Source organism: Sciurus carolinensis, chromosome 1 (genome assembly GCF_902686445.1).
Source record: "Sciurus carolinensis chromosome 1, mSciCar1.2, whole genome shotgun sequence".
Classification (NCBI taxonomy): domain Eukaryota; kingdom Metazoa; phylum Chordata; class Mammalia; order Rodentia; family Sciuridae; genus Sciurus; species Sciurus carolinensis.
In genome coordinates, this window is record NC_062213.1 from 120,592,957 (window position 1) to 120,618,267 (window position 25,311).

The window sequence follows — 25,311 nt, forward strand, 5'->3', positions numbered from 1 at the left end:
GCTGAGCTCTACATTATATCCTGTTTGAGATCACAGTAATTTTACAAGAACCAATCTTTTGAATATAACTTTAAAAAAGCTGGAGTCTGGGGGCTGGGGAGATAGCTCAGCTGGTAGAGTGTTTGCCTCGTAAGCACAAGGCCCTGAGTTCGATCCCCAGTACCGCCAAAAAAAAAAAAAAAAAAAAAAAAAGCTGGAGTCTGGCTTATTTTGGAGCCACTCTAACATGCAGTAAGGTGGGAGGGGAGGCAGAGCCTTATCTCAGGTAAGGCATGGCTTTTTACAAATCTTAAGTGAAGTGTTCTAATTCTGATGTTGATCTTTGCTTCTTTCTTAAATGTCATTTTAAGAAACTTACATATATTGAATTGATGCAAAGATCATTAACAAAATATTGGCAAACCGTATCCAAAAACATATTAAGACAATTGTGCACGACAATCAAGTGAGGTTCATCCATGTAATGCAAGGATGGTTCAACATTCGTAAATCAATAAATGTAATCCATCATGTCAATAGACTTAAGGATAAGAATCATATGGTTATTTCAATTGATGCAGAAAAAGTGTTCGACAAAATACAACACCCCTTCATGCTCAAAACACTAGAAAAAATAGGGATAGTAGAAACATACCTGAACATTGTAAAGGCTATTTATGCTAAGCCCATGACCAACATCATTCTTAATGGAGAAAAATTAAAACCATTCCCTTTAAAAATGGGAACAAGACAGGGATGTCCTCTTTCACCACTTCTATTCAACATTGTCCTCGAAACTCTAGCCAGAGCAATTAGGCAGACCAAAGAAATTAAAGGGATACGAATAGGAAAAGAGGAACTTAAACTGTCACTATTTGCGGATGACATGATTCTATATTTAGAGGATCCAAAAACCTCCTCCAGAAAACTTCTAGACCTCATCAATGAATTCAGCAAAATAGCAGGCTATAAAATCAACATGCATAAGTCTAAAGCATTTTTATACACAAGCGATGAAACAGCTGAAAGGGAAATGAGGAAAACAACTCCATTTGCAATAGCCTCAAAAAAAATAAGATACTTGGGAATCAATCTAACCAAAGAGGTAAAAGATCTCTACAATGAAAACTACAAAACATTGAAGAAAGAAATTGAGGAAGACCTTAGAAGATGGAAAGATCTCCCATGTTCTTGGATAGGCAGAATTAATATTGTCAAAATGGCCATACTACCAAAAGTGCTATACAGATTCAATGCAATTCCTATTAAAATCCCAATGACGTACCTTACAGAAACAGAGCAAGCAATCATGAAATTCATCTGGAAGAATAAGAAACCCAGAATAGCTAAAGCAATCCTTAGCAAGAAGAATGAAACAGGGGGTATCGCAATACCAGAACTTCAACTATACTACAAAGCAATAGTAACAAAAACGGCATGATATTGGCACCAAAATAGACAGGTAGATCAATGGTACAGAATAGAGAACATAGACACAAACCCAAATAAATACAATTTTCTAATACTAGACAAAGGGGCCAAAAATATGCAATGGAGAAAAGATAGCCTCTTCAACAAATGGTGCTGGGAAAACTGGAAATCCATATGCAACAGAATGAAATTAACCCCTATCTCTCACCATGCACAAAGATCAACTCACAATGGATCAAGGACCTTGGAATCTGATCAGAGACCCTGCATCTTATAGAAGAAAAAGTAGGTCCAAATCTTCACCTTGTTGGCTTAGGATCAGACTTCCTCAACAGGACTCCCATAGCACAAGAAATAAAAGCAAGAATCAATAACTGGGATAGATTCAAACTAAATAGCTTTCTCTCAGCAAAGGAAACTATCAGTAATGTGAAGAGAGAGCCTACAGAGTGGGAGAATATCTTTGCACTCATACTTCAGATAGAGCACTAATCTCCAGAATATATAAAGAATTCAAAAACTCTATACCAAGAATACAAATAACCCAATCAACAAATGACACTTCACAGAAGATCTACAAGCAATCAACAAACATATGAAAAAATGTTCACCATCTTTAGTAATAAGAGAAATGCAAATCAAAACCACACTAAGATTCCATCTCACCCCAATTAGAATGGCGATTATCAAGAATACAAGCAACAATAGGTGTTGGAGAGGATGTGGGGAGAAAGGTACACTCATACATTGCTGGTGGGGCTGCAAATTAGTGCAGCCACTCTGGAAAGCAGTGTGGAGATTCCTTAGAAAACTTGGAATGGACCTACCATTGACCCAGCTATCCCACTCCTTGGCCTATACCCAAAGGACTTAAAATCAGCATACTACAGAGATACAGCCACATCAATGTTCATAACTGCTCAATTCACAATAGCCAGACTGTGAAACCAACCTAGATGCCCTTCAATTGATGAATGGATAAAGAAACTGTGGTATATATATACAATGGAATATTACTCATCTATAAAGAATAATAAAATTATGGCATTTGCAGGCAAATGGATGAAATTGGAGAATATCATGTTAAGTGAGATAAACCAATCTCAAAAATCCAAAAGACAAATTATCTCACTGATAAGCGGATGATGACACATAATGGGGGGTGGGAGGGGGGCAAGAATGGAGGAAGGAGGGACTGTGTAGAGGGAAAAGAGAGGTGGGAGGTGTGTGGGGGAATAAAAAATAATGGAATGAATCAAACATCATTACCCTATGTAAATGTATGATTATGCAAATGGTATGCTGTTCTTCCATGTACAAACAGAAACAACATGTATCCCATTTGTTTACAATAAAAATAAATTTTAAAAAATTAATAAAAAAAGTAATTTACATATATTGATTCCTGAGTCTATATGAACATTAGTTAACACAATTTAACATTATATCTAAAATATGAATTAAAGAAAGACTGAGAGAGCTTTTAACTTTCCTTTTGTGTGGCAAAGTGGCAAAATGCTTTCGTGTTTCACGATATTAACCTCTAAACAAATCAGGCTCTCAACTTCTAGAAATACATTTACATTTAAATTTTTTATCTCAGTGTAAAAAGTAACAAATATTATATATACCATATTGATAACAGGTCCTAAAATAGAACATTAAATGATAAAAATAAAAAGCCAATAAAATTTACTCTTTATAAGTTTAAAATGATCACTTCAGACAAGTTTAATTTGGAGAATAGCAGCTTGATAAGTTTTCTGCTTTAAAGGCTTGTATACTTGGAAAATATGAACACATTTAATATACAATGAATTACCATTCCACAATTACCTTGATAATTTTATATTACAAATTTTGTTTTTAAAGAAAAATTTAGACTCTGTAATGTAGTATAATACTCTAATAGTTGTTTAACTGTAATTGTATAAACCCCAATTTTTAAGACTAATTGTTCTAAAGAATAAAACTTAATAGAAACAATGTTAAGAGTAAATTAGTGTTTCTAAGAAATACTTGTCATTTTAACATATAGATTAAACTTTGGTTTATATCAGTACAGTAGTATTTGACCTCAGGAAAAACCTTAAATAACTTTGACTGATTGTCTTATGTACATATAACCAACTTAGTTACATGCAAACTTGTTGAAATTTGCCCTTTACTTACACAGACTTTCTTAGCACTTACTTAGACACTCGTGTATCTTATCACATAAGCACTTTCTTACCCAGAAACATTTTGTTCTTCATTAAATATATTTCCATGTTTAGAACCTCTTATTTTCTCTTTCCTATCTGTTGAACCCCTTTTTGTTCACATTTTGAAACAATTCTTATGAAATTTATGAATTTAGATAAATTACTCCATTTTAATAAGATTAAATATTTTGTTATTTATAGTACTGTTGTGCCCAAAGGCTCGAGACCCCACAAAGACCACCAGAGACCACGATCAATGCAAGCAACAAAGAGTTATTTATTAATAAGCTCAAGCCTGGTCCTCCGCGCCCTCAGTGACCGATGATGCTAAGAGGCCCTGAGCCCTTGTTTAGCAGGGTTTTTATAATGAAAGGCAAGCAGTTTTACAGTGTTCTTTTAATTGGTTAACATTTGAACAGCTAAGCATTAGTCCTCCTCTGGTTGGGTCCTGCCAATCTATTTGATTCTCATTGGGTCCCACCAGAACTGAACGGTCCTAGTGGAAGAAGGGAGGAGGGAAGGGGTGAACTATGCAGGAGATGAGTTGGGGCTAAGCCCCGCCCCCTTGATAGATAAGGTTTCCAGGCAACCGCACATTCCTCAGACAAATATCTCTTAACAACCTTGGTAAGCACAGGGGCCCAGCAGTCCTGTTTGTCCTGTATTGCCTGCATCTGAGTGATTGAGACAGTTAGCAGCACAGATATCACCCTGTTCTCAACAGTACCCTAATTGAAACACAGTTGAAATTTTTGGAACCCTTTGTATATAGAATCGTACCTGTTAGGACATGACTCTTAGTAACCTTGTTTTTAGTAATGACACAAAGCAATTCTAATCCCTTTTTTATTTACCAATCTATGAAAACACCAGTAATGTTTAAGTGTGTTACCCCATGGAATTTAAGGAGTTAAAGAGTACTTGATGTTATTTAATAATTAGCATTTTAACTTTGTAAATTAATCAGATGTCTCTAACAAACACATTTGAGTAATCCCATACATGTCAACTCTAATTCACTCATCTTATTGTAAAAAAAAACCAAGATATCAGACAAATGTACTAAACAGTATTTGCCATCTCTTTCCTGTTGAAGAAAAGTCCTAGAAAAAATTGATGTTAGACATTTTATAAACATCAACATTTTATGAGTTTGACCATCTAGAGACTTATGAGTTAATTTTACTTTTATTAGTTTATCCAATTTAAATTGAACCTTTTTAAATCATGTGAATTAAAAGTATTTGGATCCACTTTTTAAATTTTAATTTTATGCATGCTTATATTTAGTTGCACATAGACAACATGATATGAACATAACACAAAAGCAAAGGTCTTGTAACATTTATCTCCATTGCAATGTAACAGATGTTGAAAATTAACTCTAGAGTTGAATAAAATGAACTGATCAAAAAAAGTCATGAGCTCAAAAAATATAGAATTTAAGGAAAAAAAATAAGAGTCCTGGAAAAATGATCCGGCCGTTAATTACGTTAGTAAAGCGCCATAAAATTTACTTTTGCTAGAGTTCAGGTGAAACTTTTTGCTTTTTTTTTTTTCCCTTGAGTTTGAGATGGGTCTCCTACTGAGCCTTCAGTCTTCCTCTATTTACATTTCAATGTAAGCCTTGACTGAGATCTGAAAGGAGTTGAGATAAAAGGTTCTAGCAGAAACTTTATGCCTAGGGCATTTTAGCCATTTCTATCAGGACAGGTTTGGATATCAAAGAAAATTATGAGAGCTTATTTTCCATTACTTTTGAGAATGAAGCTACTATGCTACTAAGCTCCTCACTGAGATATGCCATTGGCTATTGAGCTACCTATGGCTGCCTATCCAGGATTTATTTTCCCCTCAGTGACAAACAGGTTAAATCTTGCTTCATAGGTAAGTCGAGGACAGGAGCTTGAAGTAAGGTCTATTTTTGATATTCCTGGGGCAGAGGATATTGTCCTATGGTAACTATTTTCCTGTAGTGTTGAACCTGTTGATGGCATAATTAAGCTTTAGTTTTTTTGAGATCTTATAATTCCTATCAGCTAAGAAGTTTAGGAGCTCTGTAATGGCCTTTTGATAGTCTTCCTGGGTGGAGGCACATAAAGGATGTCATTTACATACTGGAGAACAATTACAGATGTTTTGTCTGAATTTTGTTAAGTCCTTAGCTAAGGTTTGTCCAGAACAGGTGAGGGCCATCTCTAAATCCTGAGGCAACACTGTCTAGATTAGTTGAGGTTCATTATCTGGTTCCTCAAATGCAAGCAGAAACTGTGATTGAGAGCCTAGTGTCAGATAACAGAGTAAGAACTACAGGGTGGGGAGAAATTACTGCTTCATTAAATTATGCTAAGGTTTTGGACTAGGCAGTTTCCTAATGTCTGACCAGCGAGGGAAGGGGAGCATCCAGGAGGGAGTGGATGTTGGGGAGTGTTGTGCAGCCCATACAGAGGCAAAGGTAATTGGCGCTTTCCCTCAGTGCCATTTATCAACTGATCACCCTAGATACCCCTTAGGGTGGTCGGGAGGGGGAGTCTGGAGAAGGAACCTTTGGGATCTGCCAGAGAGTAGCCCAGGCCAGAGAACCCTACAGTTGTTCCAACCCTTCATCCACCTCCATGCATCCTGGGTAGATCAGGACTAGGGACACTGTGTACTGATGACAATTGTGCTCCAGGCCTGGACAGAAAAGTAGGAAATGGCTTTGGCACAGTCCAACATGCCTGGTCTGTACAGAGCAGGTGATTGGAAACTGCCTGGGCCAGGAAACCTCTCACCCGAGTCTTGAAGGATGGCGGCTGTACTAACTGCATTTAAGTAGCCAATGGTTGCCCATTTTGCCCTCCAAAAATAAGGAGATGGAAAGATGCACCTCAAACAGATGTGGGGTATGTGGAGAGAGAAGCTTACCTAGGCTTAGATCTCGGTGGGACCTTGTGGCAGGAGGACTGGGTGGGCTGGGCAGGGGAACAGAAGCAGAGACAGAACGAGGCAAAGGAGATGGAGGAGCAGAGGCTGGAGGGGCCTCTGTTGCAGTGGACCGGTATCAGGGTGGTTTGTTAGCTGAGTTCAAGTTGGAGGAGGAGAAGGGATTAAGAGGGAGAGAAGAAGACAAAAGGAGGTGTTTGAGTTTGCAGGAAGAGCAAAGTGCAAGAAAGAAAAGACTTGAAGATAAGGACTCCATTTCCATCTGCCTGCTCACTCACAGAAGCTGTGTGCCATTATGTGGCCATTTTGGATTGATTATCTAGGCAGGGTAAAGGGGTTTAAGATTGTCTGGTAGATACCCTGGGGTGAATCTGCCGGAATGGAGGACCCAGATCCATGGTGGAGACTGATACAGCCGAGTCAGTGTCCAGGGTGTCCGGAGGTCACAGAGTAGTCGGCTGGAGACAAGAAGGCAGCACAGTGAAGGGGTCATCACCCAAGCATGAGTGTGTGCTGGGCAAAAGCCAAGAGAGTTGAGGACCTGATGTCAGGATTTTCAAGAGCACACGTCCTGGACGATAGTGTGAAGAAGAGCCTCAACCCTGAGAGAGAATCTCCATCATAAAGATCAGGGATCCACCTGTCTGATAACTAAGGGGACAGCCGTGCCTGAAAAGTCATGACTGAGGGAACCCCCACTCCTCAACCACCTCGAAGGTGCCTGACGATCAACCGTCATGTCTCAGGTCAGCAGAGGAGTGTTGAAGCCAACCTAGGGGAAAACTCACCAATCTGAAGTTGGTGGTGGATGTGGAGGAGAGCGTCTGGGCTAATGGGAGGTGAGATCAGCATCTGGGGCTCTGGGGCATCAGATGGGATTCCATCCGCCTACGTGGTGGTAGAAGAACCCATCTGAGTCACAGCACCAATGTAAGAACACAGAAACCACTCTGGACGCAGAAACTCACGCAAGAGAGTTTATTAAGTGGACAAACAGAGTGTCTCCCTGCAGGGTGAGAGAGAGAGTGTGCGCAAGAGAGAGAGAGAGAGTGAAAGCCAGGAAGGGAGAGAAAATGGTGAGAGACATTCTTAAGCCGTGGAATTTCACAGGTTAATAACAATGGACCAGTGGTTAATGAGGAGGTCCACGGCTAACAATCTGGACCAATTACTGGCTAGGAAGTTTGTGGGCTAACAATCTGGGTTGTAAGGTGGTGTGGGGGAGCAGAATAATGGCAGCAAAATAGCAGATCTGATGCCAACAGTGAGGAGCTCTGGCCCTGTGGAACTTGCAGCAGGATGAAAATTCCTTTCCTTATCTCTGTGCTACCGGGCTGGAGCCTTGATAAGATAATAGTGATCACTGGACAATTCAAATATCAATCCTTAGAAAGTCATTTCTCTAACCAGGAACACAGATGACAACAACAAAATATTAGATAGTGTTAAGTCTGAGAGCCAGTGGATACAGCCATAAATGCCTTTTGGGGAAAAGTTTTAAAAGCTATTGTGATTTCATCTTTTATGAATGTTGAAAGTGAGCTCTGTGCCCTAAAAAAATAGGTGACAGGAAAATATCTTTCCAGTATTTAATTTTTGTAAATTATATTCTTTCCCTGTGTGTAGCAGATACAGAACTCATTATTTAAGAAAAGAGGAAGAAAGAAAACAAGCTACAAAACATTAGAACCACTCGCCTCCTCCTAGGTGTTCTGGTGCTCATTGTCAGTCTCTCACTATCCCCTTGTCTCTACCCTCCCTAGCTACTAGGGACCTCTTCTCTTTTCTACTTCTAGATGATCAACTTTTTAAATAACCTGTATTTGAGGCTCTGATTCCGGCTTATTTAACTAAATGTCCTCCAGTTCCATCAATGTTGCTGCAAATGACACAATTTCATTTCTTGTTTATGGCTGAATATTATTTTCTTGTGTATATTTACCATGCTTTTAATATCCATTCATTGATGGATGGGCACCTAGGTTGATACCATATTTCGGCTGGTTTGACTACTGTCACAATAAACGTGAGTGTTCTTTCTGAAAGCACCCAGAAACCACTCTGGACACGGGAACTCACACAAGAGATTTTATTAAGCAGACAGGCAGAGTGTCTCCCTGAAAGGTGAGAGAGAGAGAAAATGAGAGAAAGAGAGAGAGAGTGCGCACACGCAAGAGAGAGTGAAAGCCAGGAGGAGAGAGCATGAAAGCGAGGAAGAGAGAGAGAGAAAATTGCCAGGGGTGGGGGGTTATTCTTAAGTAGTTCACAGGCTAATAATAGACCAATGACTGCCGAGAATGTTCACAGGCTGACAATCTGGACCAATGACTGACTAGGATGTTCACAGGCTGACAATCTGGGTTGTAAAATGGTGTGGGGGAGGCAGAATAATGGCGGCAGCAAAATAGCAGATCTGATGCCAACACTTTCTACTATCTCTTTGATATTATAAATTCCTTTCCTTTTTTATTTTGTCCTGATGATTGGACCCAGGGGCACCTAACCACTGATTCACATTCCCAGCACTTTTTAAAAAAAAATTTTTTTATTTTTATTTTTTTTTTGAGACTAGGTCTTGCTAAGTTGCTCAGGGCCTTGGTAGGTTGCTGAGACTGGTTTTGAACTCAAGATCCTCCTGACTCATCTTCAAGAGCTGCTGGGATTTAATTTGTGCTCCATCACACCTGGCTTCATTTCCTTTTGATATATACAACATAGTGATGATACTGCCATTTACCAGTGACGAGTTTTGCTTCCTCAAATGTTGAAGTTTGAATATTAGAGAAGCACACCAAGGCAAGCATATTAAGCAGGTTTTATTTAAAGGTTATAATATAGACTTTTCCTGGGAGGGAGAAGGGGGCCATGACTGATGTTCTAGAAGTGAGCATGCCCTACATCTTTTATAGCTTAAGGTCTCTTTTGTTCTCCAGTTCTCTCCCCACTTATTTTTCCTTCCTGGTGACTAGGCCTGGTTTTGCAGGTGAGATGCAAAAAGTGAGAAACTGATGGGTAGAAGGAGGGCCAGAGTGATTCAGCCAGGTAAGGGCCCAGGGTGCATTAATTAGCAGGTCCTTGCCTGTAGTCCCTGACAAGTGCAGGTAAATTTGGTAATCAATGGGCTCCAGAGATCCTTGACAGTCCATTCTCCCAGGGGCAGTCTCCAACTTCCAGAGGCAGATGGCTTTCATGGCCTCCATTTCCTCGATTTGACCCAATCCCCTATTTCTACACTAACTACCTGTCCCCAATTCTGGCTTCAGTCAGGTTGTTGGATCAGATGGTAGTGCTATTTTTAGTTTTTTGAGGAATCTCATACTATTCTCCATAATGACTATACTAATTTATATTCCCACCAACATGTTATAAGAGTTGCATTTTCTCTACATTCTTGATACCACTGGTGATGAGAATCAATGAGAGCCAAATTCCATTTGCCCAGATGTGAACATTGAACACCTGAGAAACCTGCAGACATGCATAGAAAGCAAGTTTTATTTAAAGGATAGAACAGAGACAGACTTCTCTGAAGGGAAGGGGATCCAGAGCTGGAATCCAAAGAATTGAGGGTGTTCTGCCCCTTTTATACATTTTAGATTTCCTTTGTTCTCATGCCCTCCTTCTGCTTTTATCTTACCTACATGACCAAAAGGTGGGCCAAAGGTGGAGTGATCCTGGGCAAGATAGGAAGGGAATTGCCCAGGGGGCATTCATTAAGCCCCTGGCAGGAGGAACAGTCTCTGGGCACAGGTTACCTTAGTAAAAGGTGGAGGAGGAAGGGGACGGGCTCTGAATGTGTTAGCATTTGATTTCCTTTCCTTCTGTATCAGCCCCCACCTGCCCCATTGGACCGAATTATTTATTATCTACAATGTTTGCCTTTTTGTCCCCTGGCCTCATTCTCTCCAACATTTAATATTTTTTGGCTTTTCTTTTTTCACAATAGTCATTCTAACTGGAGTGAGACCAGGCCTTATTGTAATTTTAATTTGCATTTCCCTTATGATTAGTGATGCTGAACATTATTGCATATATTTGTGTCTGTTTGTAATCTTCTTTTGATAAATATCAGATGTATTGCCCATAAAAAAAAATCTGTTTTATGTTCCGTTGAAATTTTTGAGTTTCTTATAATTTCTGAACATAAACACCTTTTCAGATGAGTATTTCAAAACATTTCCTCCAAATCTGTAGAATCACTCTATTGATTTTTTTCCTCTGCTGAACAGGAGCTTCTTAGTTTGATATAATATGATTTGTCTATTTTTGCTCTTGTTGCCTGTGCTTTTGAGGTCTTTCCCAGAGTGTCCCAGTGTGCTGAAGTGTTTCTTCTTTTTTTTCTTTTAGTAATTTCATAGTTTGGGGTCTTACATTTTAGTCTTTGGTCCTTTTTAGTTGATTTTTTTTTTCTGCACTGTGATTAGAATCCAAGGCTTTAGTCATGTTTAGCAAGAATTTTACCATTAAGTTATATCCCTAACCCTTCAATTTGTGTGTGTGTGTGTGTGTGTGTGTGTGTGTGGTGAGAGTTAGAGATGGAGATTAATTCTTTTGCATATATATGTCTGTTTTTCCCAGCACTACTTATTGAAGACACTGTCCTTTCTCCAATGTATGTTCTTGAAAGCATTGCCAAAAAATCAGGTGGTTATAAATACATTGACTAATTTCTGAATTTTTAATTCAGTTCCATGGTGTGTATGATTTCATGGTAGTACTATCCTTATTATGGCTTTGTACTGTGTTTTAAAGTCAAGTCTTGTGAAACCCACTTTGTTCTTCCTCTCCATGGTTGTTTTGTCTATTTTGGGTCTTTTGTTGCTCCCTATGAATTTTGTGATTTTTTTTTTTCTTGTTCTGTGGTAAATGTCATTGTATTTTGCTAGGGATTTCACTGAATCTGTATCAGGATTATAACAATATTAATTATTCCAGTCAGTGAGTATGGGATATCTTCTTAATTGTGTGTGTGCGTGTGTGTGTGTGTGTCAAAGTTTTTTTCATCCCTTTTTAAAATTTTACTTGTTAAGATCTTCCACCTACTTGGTAAAATTTATTCCTTAGTACTTTGGGGGGATGTGGTGAATGGGCTTGCTTTTTAAGTTTCTTTTTTAGTCAGTTTGTTATTGGTGTATAAAAGAATGCTGTGTTGTATGTTAATTTGGTACCCTGCAACTTTACTGAGTGTGCTTATCAGTTCTAAGAACATTTTGGTGATGTCTTCCTTCTGGATGTTTCAAGTACATCACTCTCTTGTCATTTAGACTTACATACGGCAATGCTGGTCTTAGACTCTTGTCAGTTATACTGGGTCTTGATAAAGCTTGGGCTTACTTTTCTTAGAGTCAATTAATGGAAATGTTCTCTTATAAAATCAGACCTGAAGATTAAATGCGTTTGCATTTTAGATTCTTAACTGGACATATAGAAGTGGAAAAGGGTCTAAAAAGCACGGGGGTTGGGGGCCTGAGCAGCACATGATCTCTGTCATTTGAAGCCCTGCCCTGGGCATCTATTATTAGACTGAAGTCTCTTTACAGTGCCATCTAATGCCTCCCAGTTAGTGTCCCCTTCAATGAGTCCATCAGTGCCAGATACAGAGTCCTGCCCAAGACCGTACATGTGGTGCCAAAGACAGAACTGTCCTCGGAACAGTTTGTGTTTCCCACCTATAAACCCACATTGCGATTTGAGGTTTGTATTCAGGGCTCTGGTCAGTTTAAAATTTTTCATTTGTGTAAAAGTTAATGGTTGACTGAAAAGAGACTTAAGGGTGGACTTAGTCTTGTTCTAAAAGATGGGTCTTGGAGGACTGTCCATGTGCCAATGATTTATGAGGACCATGCCTCCCAGAATAAAGAGGGAGTGGAGTTGAGGGGGAAGGAAGAGAAGGAAAAACAGCCTACAGACTGGGATTTTTTTCAGTACCATCAGTTTAAAAGATGGTTTTCATAGTATTTGAACCCCAAGCTGACTCTGCTTTCCCATGGTAGTTATAAGGAGTATCAGGACAGCAGCTGTGAGAACAGAGAAGAGTTCAGAGTGAAAACCACAGGAGTGGGTCAACCTTATGTACAACCAAAGTTGAATTTTACACTCACCTATCCAGTGAATACAGCCTCCTGCATTTGGAGAGTTCCAGAGAACTTGTGCCTTCTATGCCTCTTATTTTCAATATTTGCACATCATATGCTATGTTGTTGTTTGTTATCTGCTGTTTTTGCTATGGCAGAACAGTTCATGATCTTGGGAAAACAGTGCAGAAAGTAGTTATTCATGCTATCTTCATTTTAGTGCCTACAAAGGAACAAGTGACTTTTTTAAGGGTAAGAAGTCCCCAAGCCTCCTTAGGTCCCCTTGGACAGTTTCACTCTACAACTACATTAGAGAAATAAATGACCTGGTAAGAGGACTATGTCATGAACAACATCATGGCAAACAGTCACTTTATACCTTTGATTATGGAATTCACAGCTCATTTTGATCTCATGATGTGTATTTTAGAACATTCAAGTCCCATTTGGGGGGCTTAACAGCTCTGATCATTCATTGTTTCATGGAATCTAGTGACTACTCTTAATCATCATCATCATCATCATCATCATCATCATCATCATCATCCTTGTCATCATATTCTGTGAACAAATTCAGAAATGTCCAGAAGTCATTATATAGCTCTATTTTATATATTTTGATACAGCAGACTACCTGAGCTTGGGAACATAATTATGTCTGTATGAATTTAGGATGCATATACAGGATTATATTGACTGATATCTTATGTTGAATTTAAAGAAATAGTCTGTGTTGATGCTGATCCTTCATGCACCAAGTCACTATTGGTTGGATCATTTTTATGGCATGCTCTGAATTAATTGGGTAGAGTCAGAATGTATTTTGGCCTCCTAACCAATGTATAATTGACCAGGTTCTTCTGGATTTCTCTAGTTATATCTCTCTTCCTTCTACAAAGCACATTCCTAGGCTTAGTGGTTCTGCTCCTCCTTACAATCCTTAAATAGAACCTATTCCCAGGTCTTTATTCCTTTCTATATTGTGACTTTTGTACTGAGCTCTAAATTGGCTTCTGCAGTGTACTGTAGGCAATTTCTCTTTGAAATTTGTTCTAGTATGAACCAACATTTCTACCACCTCATTTATTTCTTCTTCTTCTTCTTCTTCTTTTTTTTTTTTTGGAGGGGACACTAGGGTTTGATCTCAGGAGCACTCAACCACTGAGACACATCCCCAGTTATTTTTTGTAGTTTTTATTTAGAGACAGGGTCTCACTGAATTGCTTAGCACCATGCTGTTGCTGAGGCTGACTTTGAACTCATGATCATCCTGTCTCAGCCTCCTGAGCTGCTGGGATTACAGGTGTGCATCACTGCACCTGGTCTTGATTTTTTTAACTGAAGCAACTCCAAACACTTAAAAGCACTATGGTTTCTTAAAATGAGTTATTGAGAACTCCTTCATTCAATTGCTATAACTAAATGCAACACATTATTTGATTCCTTTTAAAGGTGAGAAAGCAAAAAAACCCAAAAGGCAGAAGTGAACCATGTGCCTACAGGTGTAAAAGCCAGAGCTCAGGAAGAGCTGGGGAAGCTTTCTTTACTAGTCCAGTCTTTCTGCCCTCTAAGAATCTGCCTCCTGTCCTTGAGAACTGGTAGTTGCTCCTCTTGCCCCAGAGATCACACACCATCGGGGAGGACAGAGAGAGTTGGAATACTGTCACCTCCAATACAATGCAGTTGTCCTTTTGTTCCTACCCAGGTTATACTTATCCTGCCATGGCTTGACTGTGATGGAGAAACCAGAACATTTGCTGAAATGTTACTGGTGGAAGTGGGTAATTAGGGCTTTAACAGAGATTTCTATGACAATATGCCTTTGAAGTTTTCAAACCAGAATTCAGGTACACTTTGAGCAACTGTGCATAATCCTTTGCTCTAGCCAGTTAAGCTTCTGCAGACTAGTAAACACTAACATTGGTAGTTCATATACTTTCTGGGTCTTTTTCTTTGAATATTATGAAAAATACATTTATGTGTTTATATCTATACATTTAAACTTACATATGTATAGATATACACACATGTATGTATAGATAAAAACACATGTTTGTATAGATATATACCTAACTGCATTCCTTTCTGTAAGATCCCTACTACTGAAGATGAAGTATGTAGGAGGTCTGAATCTTACCCTACCTTTTTGACCATACATGAGAAGATGGATGGGACCTGGGTGTTGGGGGCTGTGCCAGCCAGAACGGCGCCTGATCACACCAGCGGTGAGGAGGTTAATTAACATAAGCACACTCAGGTGATTTATCACTGGCCGTATTCAGTTAAGTCCACACGCACAACGCGTGCACAGGTGTTCCCGAGCACGCCTGCTTGTGCCTGCTCGTTTTAACCCTTGCCATGATGGGGCAGCTGGCTCCTCGCCTGATCACAACTGGCGTGGCCCCGCCCTCTGCCTCCTGGAGGGAATATAAGCGGGCAGTGGGCGGGGGTGCGAGAGTAAGGAGCAGCAGCAAGAGCAGCAGCTAGCAGAAAGAAGCGGAGTAGAAGTCACTAGCAGAAAGGAAGAAGAAAAGGCAGCAAGCAGATAGAAGCAGCTCGCAGAGAGAAGCAGCAGGCAGCGGGGGAAGGCAGATCACAGAGCGGAGAATTGAGAACACACCTCTAGATCACAGTTAGGTAGATCGCAGTACGTGGGACGCATCACTAAGAAGCACCTCAGAGAGAGCACCCTTAGTTCACAGGATGCAGGACACACCTTTAAGAAGCAGCAGCAAAACTAAGAAGAAATAGATCTCTGATAAGCGTAGAAGCCTCTCTCTCTCTAAAACTTTCTCTCTAAGCAAAGTTTATCTTCCTGATAAGCAAAGTTTCTCTTTCTCTAAGCAAAGTCTCTCTTCCTGATAAGCAAAGTTTCTCTTCCTCTAAGCAAAGCCTATCTTTCTCTCAAAGTCTCTCTTCCTCTATATATTAGTGAATATAGGAAAAATAGTTTATTTCCAGGCCCCTCCGATAAATACCTGTGCAGTTGTTGCTGCGGGCGCCGACACCTGGGAGTCCAGAATATCCCTTGATACAGAATTGTTCAGAGTAGCTCTACAAGTACCAGAAGGAAAACACACAACCTTAAGTGGGCAATGGCATTCTTGGTCATGAATGTGGCCATGTTTCTCTCTGTCCCTCTAAGGACCCTCTCCATATTTGACCTGTTCTGTTCATTCATTTTAGATATTTGATTTTTCTTCCTCTTCTTCCTCATTTTCATGATTGTCTGCAAATTCAGAAATATTATGTCAGACATGAAGTACTTCTGTGTCACTCTCACCTACCTGGACCTGATAATATAAATATTTATTCATGAATTTAGGATATACTGAGAGAATTTAATTTAAAAACCCCATGTTTAATTCTTAAAGGGATTGTTTGGTTTGGATTTATGATCCCTCAGAAAAATGATTTTTAAATTGTGCATCATCATAGCATTTTTTTCTACAAATGGTGACAAGTTAAGATTGCCTTTTGTAGCCTATGTCACCAAGGTACTCCTCTACCTTTCCTCTCCACTTCTCCACCTGTATCCTCCCACCTGCCACAAAGACGGTGTCCAGGCAATGACTCTGTGTCCTATCATGGCTATCACACAGAACCAACTCCTTCCTTTAAGAAGAGGAGGGATAACCCTGATCCAAGCACCTCTACAAATCTCAGCAGTACATGGATTGACAAGTTGACATGTGCTGTGTTATCTGGGAAAATGCCAAATGTAAAATATTTCAGTGTAAACCCACATTCCTGACATCAACTTCCTTTAAATCAATTTCTTATCCAATCCCAAAGAAGGGTCTAATCCTTTTTTTTTGAACTGTGTTAGGAAACATTCCCACATGTTTTGCCAGTATTTGAATGGAAGGCATTTGTCACCATTCTATAGAAATTCAGGAACGATAAATCAGTTAAATGCCCACATTTAGTAAAGACAGCACTAAAAATAGTGCCTGAGAAATTTTTCCTCCAGAGCTCTTTTTACTCCAACAGTCTCTTGCTTACACACTGTTCTTTAACACTGGCCCTCACCCCTGTTGGTTTCTCCTTTGAATTTTCAACCAAGCTAACCTGACCTTGTCATGGTCCAAATGTGAGACGAATAATAATAAACCTGGTAAAAATTTTACTTATAGAGGTGTGAAGTTTTCTGTGACTCAGAGATCATGGAACTGCTCAGTGTAACAAGGACCTAAGGCCACATACCTGGTTGAGCTTGTGAACAAAGTGCTCTGCCAGCCTGCTCCCATCTGCCAGTTGCTCTTGGAGGTTCTGCCTCTGGTGGCTGTTGGAGTCTTCCTTGGTGAGGAGGGCCTTGATATGCTGACTGAGGGGGAAGGAAGCATCTCTCCCTTCCCATGACTGCTGGGTAACTGAGACCCAGATCTCAAGCCTGATCATGACTTAGAACAAAGAATTTTCTGATGCAGGTAGAAGGGAAAGCATCAGGATGAGATGTAGTATAGATAAGTGATAAGGATTTGAGAGAGGTGTCTCTGAATGCATCACAGGGGAGTCCTTCAGTAAAATTCTGACTCATTTAGTAACAAGTCCATGAGCATTTATAGTTGACTTGAACTCTATTTTAGTAAGTTAAGAAATTAGTAAATATTGGTATTAAATACATGAAAATTGAAGCAAGCAAGTAACACACGTTGAAAACACACTTTGAAGTTGGTTGATTGGGTGCAATAGGTATGTAAATACAGCAGATCAATTTTTCCCTGGGATCTGGAGGGAATATTATATGCAATCAGCATATCACATTAGTTAGCATTACCAGCCCTTGATGATCAGAGTTATCTGAGGCCTTTGGCTCTTGTCCTTAATCCTATTTGTTTTCTGCCAACAGAATCAGATGGGACCACAGAATCACATTACACCACTCCTGCTTTACACATCACAAACACAAGCATAGAAATGTCCTCTGGGTACACTGGGGTATCCTAAGAAGAATAATGCAGATCTTAAACCAAGCTATCCTTCATTTATGAGAAGTAACTGGCTTTGTTTTGGGGACCAAGTGAGTAGGCAGTCCTCTTCTGATAGATCATTGACACAGGTCCACTGAACAAACTCTGGAAAACAGCCAAACATGCTTTTTTCCCAGAGATCCTGGGAAAAGTACCTAGCTGCCTTATAGAAGTCATGGGGCAATTTGCCTCAATAGACACTTTGCTCGAGGTTGGTTCAGATGAGAAAAGACACTGAAAGTAGATTTAGATTGAATATACAAACTCTCACAAGGGAAAGAATCATTGTTGCTCCAAGGACAGAGGATCCTTGGCCATTCATGGATTTTGCAGGTGACAGGGTGAAGCCTTCCCTTCAGGAAAAATGTCATACACGAGCAATATCATACATGGGCAATGAGAATTTGAGGTTGAGTTCTGCCAAATTAAAAGGCCTTGAGAAATACTGTGGGTTTTCCATGGATCTACCCTAATGGAACATAAACCAAATCTGCACCAGTCCAGAGAGATCAGACAGTAAGTCAACCATCCCCTGGAACAAAGTCGGTGACCTAATCAAGTTAGCTAAATTGGCAACCACAGAGAACTAAGTAGTGCCACTAAGGACTGTGCACCCTTTTTCAAATATACATAGAGCATTTATTAAGATAGACCATAAAATAAGTGAGACATAAAAGACGTATAAAGAATGTATTAGCATTTCTATGTTTTGGATACTTACAACACTTCTCTAGCTGTTTTGAAATGTTTACATACTTATTCTAGGCTATAGTCTCTTCAACGTGCTAGGTAACATTAGAACCACTTCCCCTCCTCCTACTGTGTTCTGGTGCTCATTTTCCACTCTCTATCCTCTCTACCCTTCCCAGCTGCTATGACCTGTATCTACTCTCTACTTCTAGATGATTTTTTTTAAACTTAAAATTTAAATTCTAGTGACTGAGGATAACTTAAAATTTAAGTTCTAGTGAGTGAGGATAACCAGTATTTGTCTTTCTGTTCTTTGCTTATTTAACTAAATATCCTCCTGTCCCAAGTATGTTGCTGCAAATGACACTATTTCATTCTTTTTATGGCAGAATATTATTCTTCTGTGTATATACACCATGTTTTCAGAATCAATTCACTGATAGATGTACACATAAGTTGACTGCATATTTTGACTGCTGTGACTACTCCCACAATAAACATGGGTCTCCTGGGATCTCTTTGATATAATGACTTCATACATACAAAGTCATGGGATTTCTGGATCATATGGTTGTGCTATTTTCAGGTTTTAAAGGTATTCCACACTACTCTCCATAATGACTGTACTTATTTACATTCCTACCAGCACTGTATAAAGTTGTCCTTTCTCTACATCTTCAACAACATTCATTTTTTTTTCTTTTTGATAATACCCATTCTAACTGGAGTGAGACTAGACCTCATTGAAATTTCGATTTGCATTTCCCTGATGATTAGTGATACAGAGCATTTTGGCATATATTTGGTGACTATTAGTATGTCTTCTTTTGAGAAATATCAGATCTTTTACCCATTTTAAATCAGAGTGTTTTATTTTCTGTTGAGATTTTGAGTTCTTTTTGTATTCTGAATAGATACATGAATAGTCTGAAAACATTGTCTCTATATCTGTAGACTGTTTACTCTGTTGTTTCCTCTGCTGTGCAGATTTTTAGTTTGATGTAATATCATTGGTCTGTTTTTGCTTTTGTTGCCTATGCTTTTGGGACCTTTCCAAAAGTTTCCTAGTGTCCTGAACTCTTTCCCTTTTGTTTTCTTTTAGTAATTTCAAACCCTGCATTCTTACTTTTTAGATCTTGGTACAATTTTAGTTGATTTCCTTTTCAGTGTTGGGAATAGAACCCAGGACTGCACACATATTAGGTAAGAATTCTACCATTCAGCTATGTCCTGAGTTCTTTCATTGATTTTTTTTTCTTTTATTTATTTATTTATTTATTTATTTATTTTATTTATTGTATACAAATGGGATACATGTTGTTTCTCTATTTCTACATGGAGTCAAGGCATACCATTTGTGTAATCATATGTTTACATAGGGCAATGATGTTTATTTTCTTTTTTTCCTTCCCCCCCACCCCTCCCACCCCTCTTTTCCCTCTATACAGTCCTTCTTTCCTTCATTCTTACCGCTCTCCTTATCCCTAACCCTAAACCTAACCCTAAACCTAATGCTAACCCCTCCCACCCCCCATTATATGTCCTCATCCGCTTATCAGCGAGATCATTCGTCCTTTAGTTTTTTGAGATTGGCTTATCTCACTTAGCATGATATTCTCCAATTTCATCCATTTGCCTACAAATGCCATAATTTTATCATTCTTCATTGTGGAATAATATTCCATTGTATATATATGCCACAGTTTCTTTATCCATTCATCAACTGATGGGCATCTAGGTTGGTTCCACAATCTGGCTATGGTGAATTGAGCAGCAATGAACATTGATGTGGCTGTATCTCTGTAGTATGCTGATTTTAAGTCCTTTGGGATAGGCCAAGGAGTGGGATAGCTGGGTCAAATGGTGTTTCCATTCCAAGCTTTCTGAGGAATCTCCACACTGCTTTCCAGAGTGGCTGCACTAATTTGCAACCCCACCAGCAATGTATGAGTGTACCTTTTTCACCACATCCTCGCCAACACCTATTGTTGCTTGTATTCTTGATAATCGCCATTCTAATTGGGGTGAGATGAAATCTTAGAGTAGTTTTGATTTGCATTTCCCTTATTACTAGGGATGTTGAACATTTTTTCATATATCTGTTGATTACTTGTACATCTCCTTCTGTGAAGTGTCTGTTCATTTCCTTAGCCCATTTGTTGATTGGATTATTTGTATTCTTGGTGTAGAGTTTTTTGAGTTCTTTATAGATTCTGGAAATTAGCGCTCTATCTGAGGTATGGTTGGCAAAAATATTCTCCCACTATGTAGGCTCTCTCTTCACATTACTGATAGTTTCCTTTGCTGAGAGAAAGCTTTTTAGTTTGAATCTATCCCAGTTGTTTATTCTTGCTTTTATTTCTTGTGCTATGGGAGTCCTGTTAAAGAAGTCTGATCCTAAGCCGACAAGTTGAAGATTTGGACCTACTTTTTCTTCTATAAGATGCAGGGTCTCTGGTCTGATTCCGAGGTCCTTGATCCATTTTGAGTTGAGTTTTGTGTAGGGTGAGAGATAGGGGTTTAATTTCATTCTATTGCATATGGTTTTCCAGTTTTCCCAGCACCATTTGTTGAAGAGGCTATCTCTTCTCCATTGCATATTTTTGGAACCTTTGTCTAGTATGAGAAAATTGTATTTATTTGGGTTTGTGTCTATGTCCTCTATTCTGTACCATTGATCTACCTGTCTATTTTGGTACCAATACCATGCCATTTTTGTTACTATAGCTTTGTAGTAGAGTTGAAGATCTGGTATTGCAATACCCCCTGCTTCGCTCTTGCTATTGAGGATTGCTTTAGCTATTTGAGGTTTTTTATTCTTCCAGATGAATTTCATAATTGCTTGCTCTATTTCTGCAAGGTACATCATTGGGATTTTAATAGGAATTGCATTGAATCTGTATAGCACTTTTGGTAGTATGGCCATTTTGACAATATTAATTCTGCCTATCCAGGAACATGGGAGATCTTTCCATCTTCTAAGGTGCTCTTTAATTTCTTTCTTTAGTGTTCTGTAGTTCTCATTGTAGAGGTCTTTCACCTCTTTTGTGAGATTGATTCCCAAGTATTTTATTTTTTTCGATGCTATTGTGAATGGGGTAGTTTTCCTAATTTCTCTTTCTGAAGATTCATCACTTATGTATAAAAATGCATTGGATTTATGAGCATTGATCTTGTAACCTGTTACTTTACTGAATTCACTTATGAGTTCTAAAAGTTTTCTGGTGGAATTTCCAGGTTCCTCTAAATATATAATCATGTCATCAGTGAACAGGGATAGTTTGAGTTCTTCTTTTCCTATTCGTATCCCTTTAATTTCTTTGGTTTGTCTGATTGCTCTGGCTAGAGTCTCAAGGACGATGTTGAATAGAAGTGGTGAAAGAGGTCATCCCTGCCTTGTTCCAGTTTTTAGGGGGAACGCTTTCAGTTTTTCACCATTTAGAATGATATTAGCCATGGGCTTAGCATAGATGGCCTTTATAATGTTAAGGAATGTTCCCACTACCCCAATTTTTTCTAGTGTTTTGAGCATGAAGGGATGCTGTATTTTATCGAATGCTTTTTCTGCATCTATTGAAATAATCATGTGATTCTTAACTTTAAGTCTGTTGATATGGTGAATGACATTTATTGATTTCCGAATGTTGAACCAACCTTGCATCCCTGGGATAAAACCCACTTGATCGTGGTGCACTATCTTTTTAATATATATTTGTATGCGATTTGCTAAAATTTTGTTGAGAATTTTTGTGTCAATGTTCATTAGGGATATTGGTCTGAAATTTTCTTTCCTCGATGTGTCTCTGTCTGGTTTAGGTATCAGGGTGATATTGGCTTCATAGAACGAGTTAGGGAGGGTTCCCTCCTCTTCTATTTCATGGAATAGTTTGAGGAGTATTGGAATGAGCTCTTCTTTAAAGGTTTTGTAGAACTCGGCTGAGAACCCGTCTGGTCCTGGACTTTTCTTTGTTGGTAGGCTTTTGATGACCTCTTCTATTTCATTGCTTGAAATTGGTTTATTTAAGTTGTGTATGTCCTCCTCATTCAGTTTAGGTAATTCATATGTCTCTAGAAATTTGTTGATGTCTTCGAGGTTTTCTGTTTTGTTGGAGTATAGATTTTCGAAATAGCTTCTAATTATGTTTTGTATTTCACTCGTGTCTGTTGTGATGTTTCCTTGTTCATTCCGAATTTTAGTAATTTGAGTTTTCTCCCTCTTTCTCTTTGTTAGTGTGGCTAAGGGTTTATCAATTTTATTTATTTTTTCAAAGAACCAACTATTTATTTTGTTAATTTTTCCAATTGTTTCTTTTGTTTCGATTTCGTTGATTTCGGCTCTGATTTTTACTATTTCCTGTGTTCTACTACTTTTGGTATTGGTCTGCTCTTCTTTTTCTAGCGCTTTGAGCTGTAGTGTTAAGTCGTTTATTTGTTGATTTCTACTTCTTTTATGAATGCGCCCCATGAAATAAATCTTCCTCTAAGTACTGCTTTCATAGTGTCCCAGAGATTTTGATATGATGTGTCTTTGTTCTCATTTACTTCTAAGAATTTTTTATTTCCCTCCTGATGTCTTCTGTTATCCATTCATCATATAATAGTGTATTATTTAATCTCCAGGTATTGGAGAAGTTTCTGTTTTTTATTCTGTCATTTATTTCTAATTTCAATCCATTATGATCTGATAGAGTACAAGGTAGTATCTCTATGTTCTTGTATTTGCTAACAGTAGCTTTGTGGCATAAAATATGGTCTATTTTAGAGAAGGATTCATGTGCTGCTGAGAAGAAAGTGTATTCGTTCTTTGTTGGATGGTATATTCTATATATGTCCGTTAAGTCTAAATTGTTGATTGTGTTGTTGAGATCTATAGTTTCTTTATTCAATTTTTGTTTGGACGATCTATCCAGTAGTGAGAGAGGTGTGTTAAAATCGCCTAGTATTATTGTGTTGTGGTCTATTTGATTTCTAGAATTGAGAAGGATTTGTTTGACATACGTGGATGAGCCAATGTTCGGGGCATAGATATTTATGATTGTTATGTCTTGCTGATTTATGCTTCCCTTAAGCAGCATGTAATGTCCTTCTTTATCCCTTCTGACTAGTTTTGGTTTGAAGTCCACATTATCTGAAATGAGGATGGATACTCCAGCTTTTTTGCTGTGTCCGTGTGCATGGTATGTTTTTCCCCATCCTTTCACCTTTAGTCTATGGGTGTCTCTTTCTATGAGATGTGTCTCTTGCAGGCAGCATATTGTTGGATTTTTCTTTTTAATCCAATCTGCCAGTCTGTGTCTTTTGATTGATGAATTCAGGCCATTAACATTCAGAGTTATTATTGTGATATGATTTGTATTCCCAGTCAATTGACTCATATTTGTTTTCGACATGATTTGGTTTCTCCTTTATTTGGCTATTCCTTTAGGCTAGCGCCTCCTGTTGCTGATTTGCATCGTTGTTTTTCATCTCTTCCTCATGGAATATTTTGCTGAGAATGTTCTGTAATGCTGGCTTTCTTTTTGTAAATTCCTTTAGCTTTTGTTTATCATGGAAGGATCTTATTTCATCATCAAATTTGAAGGTAAGTTTTGCTGGGTATAAGATTCTTGGTTGGCATCCGTTTTCTTTCAGGGCTTGGTATATGTTGTTCCAGGCCCTTCTAGCTTTTAGGGTCTGGATTGAAAAATCTGCTGATATTCTTATTGGTTTCCCTCTGAATGTAATTTGATTCTTTTCTCTCGCGGCCTTTAAAATTCTGTCTTTATTTTGTATGTTAGGTATTTTCATAATAATGTGCCTTGGTGTGGGTCTGTTGTAATTTTGTATGTTTGGAATTCTATAAGCCTCTTGTACTTGGTTTTCCATTTCATTCTTCAGATTTGGGAAATTTTCTGTTATTATTTCATTGAATAGATTGTTCATTCCTTTGGTTTGTTTCTCTAAGCCTTCCTCAATCCCAATAATTCTTAAATTTGGCCTTTTCATGATATCCCATAATTCTTGTAGATTCTGTTCATGGTTTCTTACCATCTTTTCTGTTTGGCCAACTTTGTTTTCAAGATTAAATAATTTGTCTTCAATGTCTGAGGTTCTGTCCTTCAGATGTTCTATCCTATTGGTTATGCTTTCTATGGAGTTTTTAACTTGGTTTATTTTTTCCTTCATTTCAAGTATTTCAGTTTGGTTTTTTTTTCAGTATCTCTAACTCTTTATTGAAATGATCTCTTGCTTCCCGTATTTGGTCTTTTAACTGTTGATTGGTGCGATCATTTAATGCCTGCATTTGCTCTTTCATTTCCTCCTTCAATGCCTGCATTTGTTCTTTCATCTCCTCATTAGCTTCCCTGATCGTTTTAATTACGTACATTCTGAACTCCCTTTCTGACGTTTCTTCTGCTGTGCTGTTATTGGGTTTTTTTGATGTAGTATCTAGGTTTGTTTGGGACATTTTCTTCCCTTGTTTTCTCATATTGGTCAGCTGTCAGTGGGACCCTGAGATATTGCAGTTTTCCTCAATTGGCTTATAGTGTCCCGGTAGATTTCCAGTGTATCACCTCCCAGCCTTCAGTAGCCTGATGTCTTGGAGGAATCTGATAAAGCAGTGCATCCGAAGAAAACTGCCCCTAGCCCCCTACTGGTTCCATGGTTTGGAGCTGGCTCTGTGCAGAAAGGCTCTCACTGTGGGCCTGCACCGTGCAGCTGGCTGTGTGGGAGGAGCCCACTGCCGGAGTGTGGAAGGCTACCTTGGGAAGACTCTAGCTGCCCTGCCCAGCTCTGATAAGCCACCTCTATCTGGGCCTGCCACCCGGGCCGAGCTTTACCGAGTGGGCAGACTCACCCGTGGCTCTATTTCAGTCCGAGTCTCTCAATGCCTCCCCTTCTTAACTCCTGGGTTCTGGAGTGACTGGGGGTGCAGTCACCCTCTAGGCCGCCATCTTGGATCGCCCCTCCATTGATTTTTTAATGTGGTGAGAGGTACAGATTAATTATCTTGCATGTGTATGTGTCCCAGCACCATTTATTAAGGATGCTGTC

General features: G+C 38.9%; 1 non-coding gene and 1 pseudogene across 1 annotated transcript; both read left to right on the top strand.

The window, feature by feature from the left end:
- The window catches only part of LOC124992663 (serine/threonine-protein kinase Nek4-like), a 48,151-nt pseudogene that overhangs the window by 11,234 nt on the left and 11,606 nt on the right, over positions 1-25,311 (top strand).
- Trnat-cgu (transfer RNA threonine (anticodon CGU)) lies at positions 96-168 on the top strand. The gene has a single exon. It is a non-coding gene; the product is annotated as a tRNA-Thr (tRNA).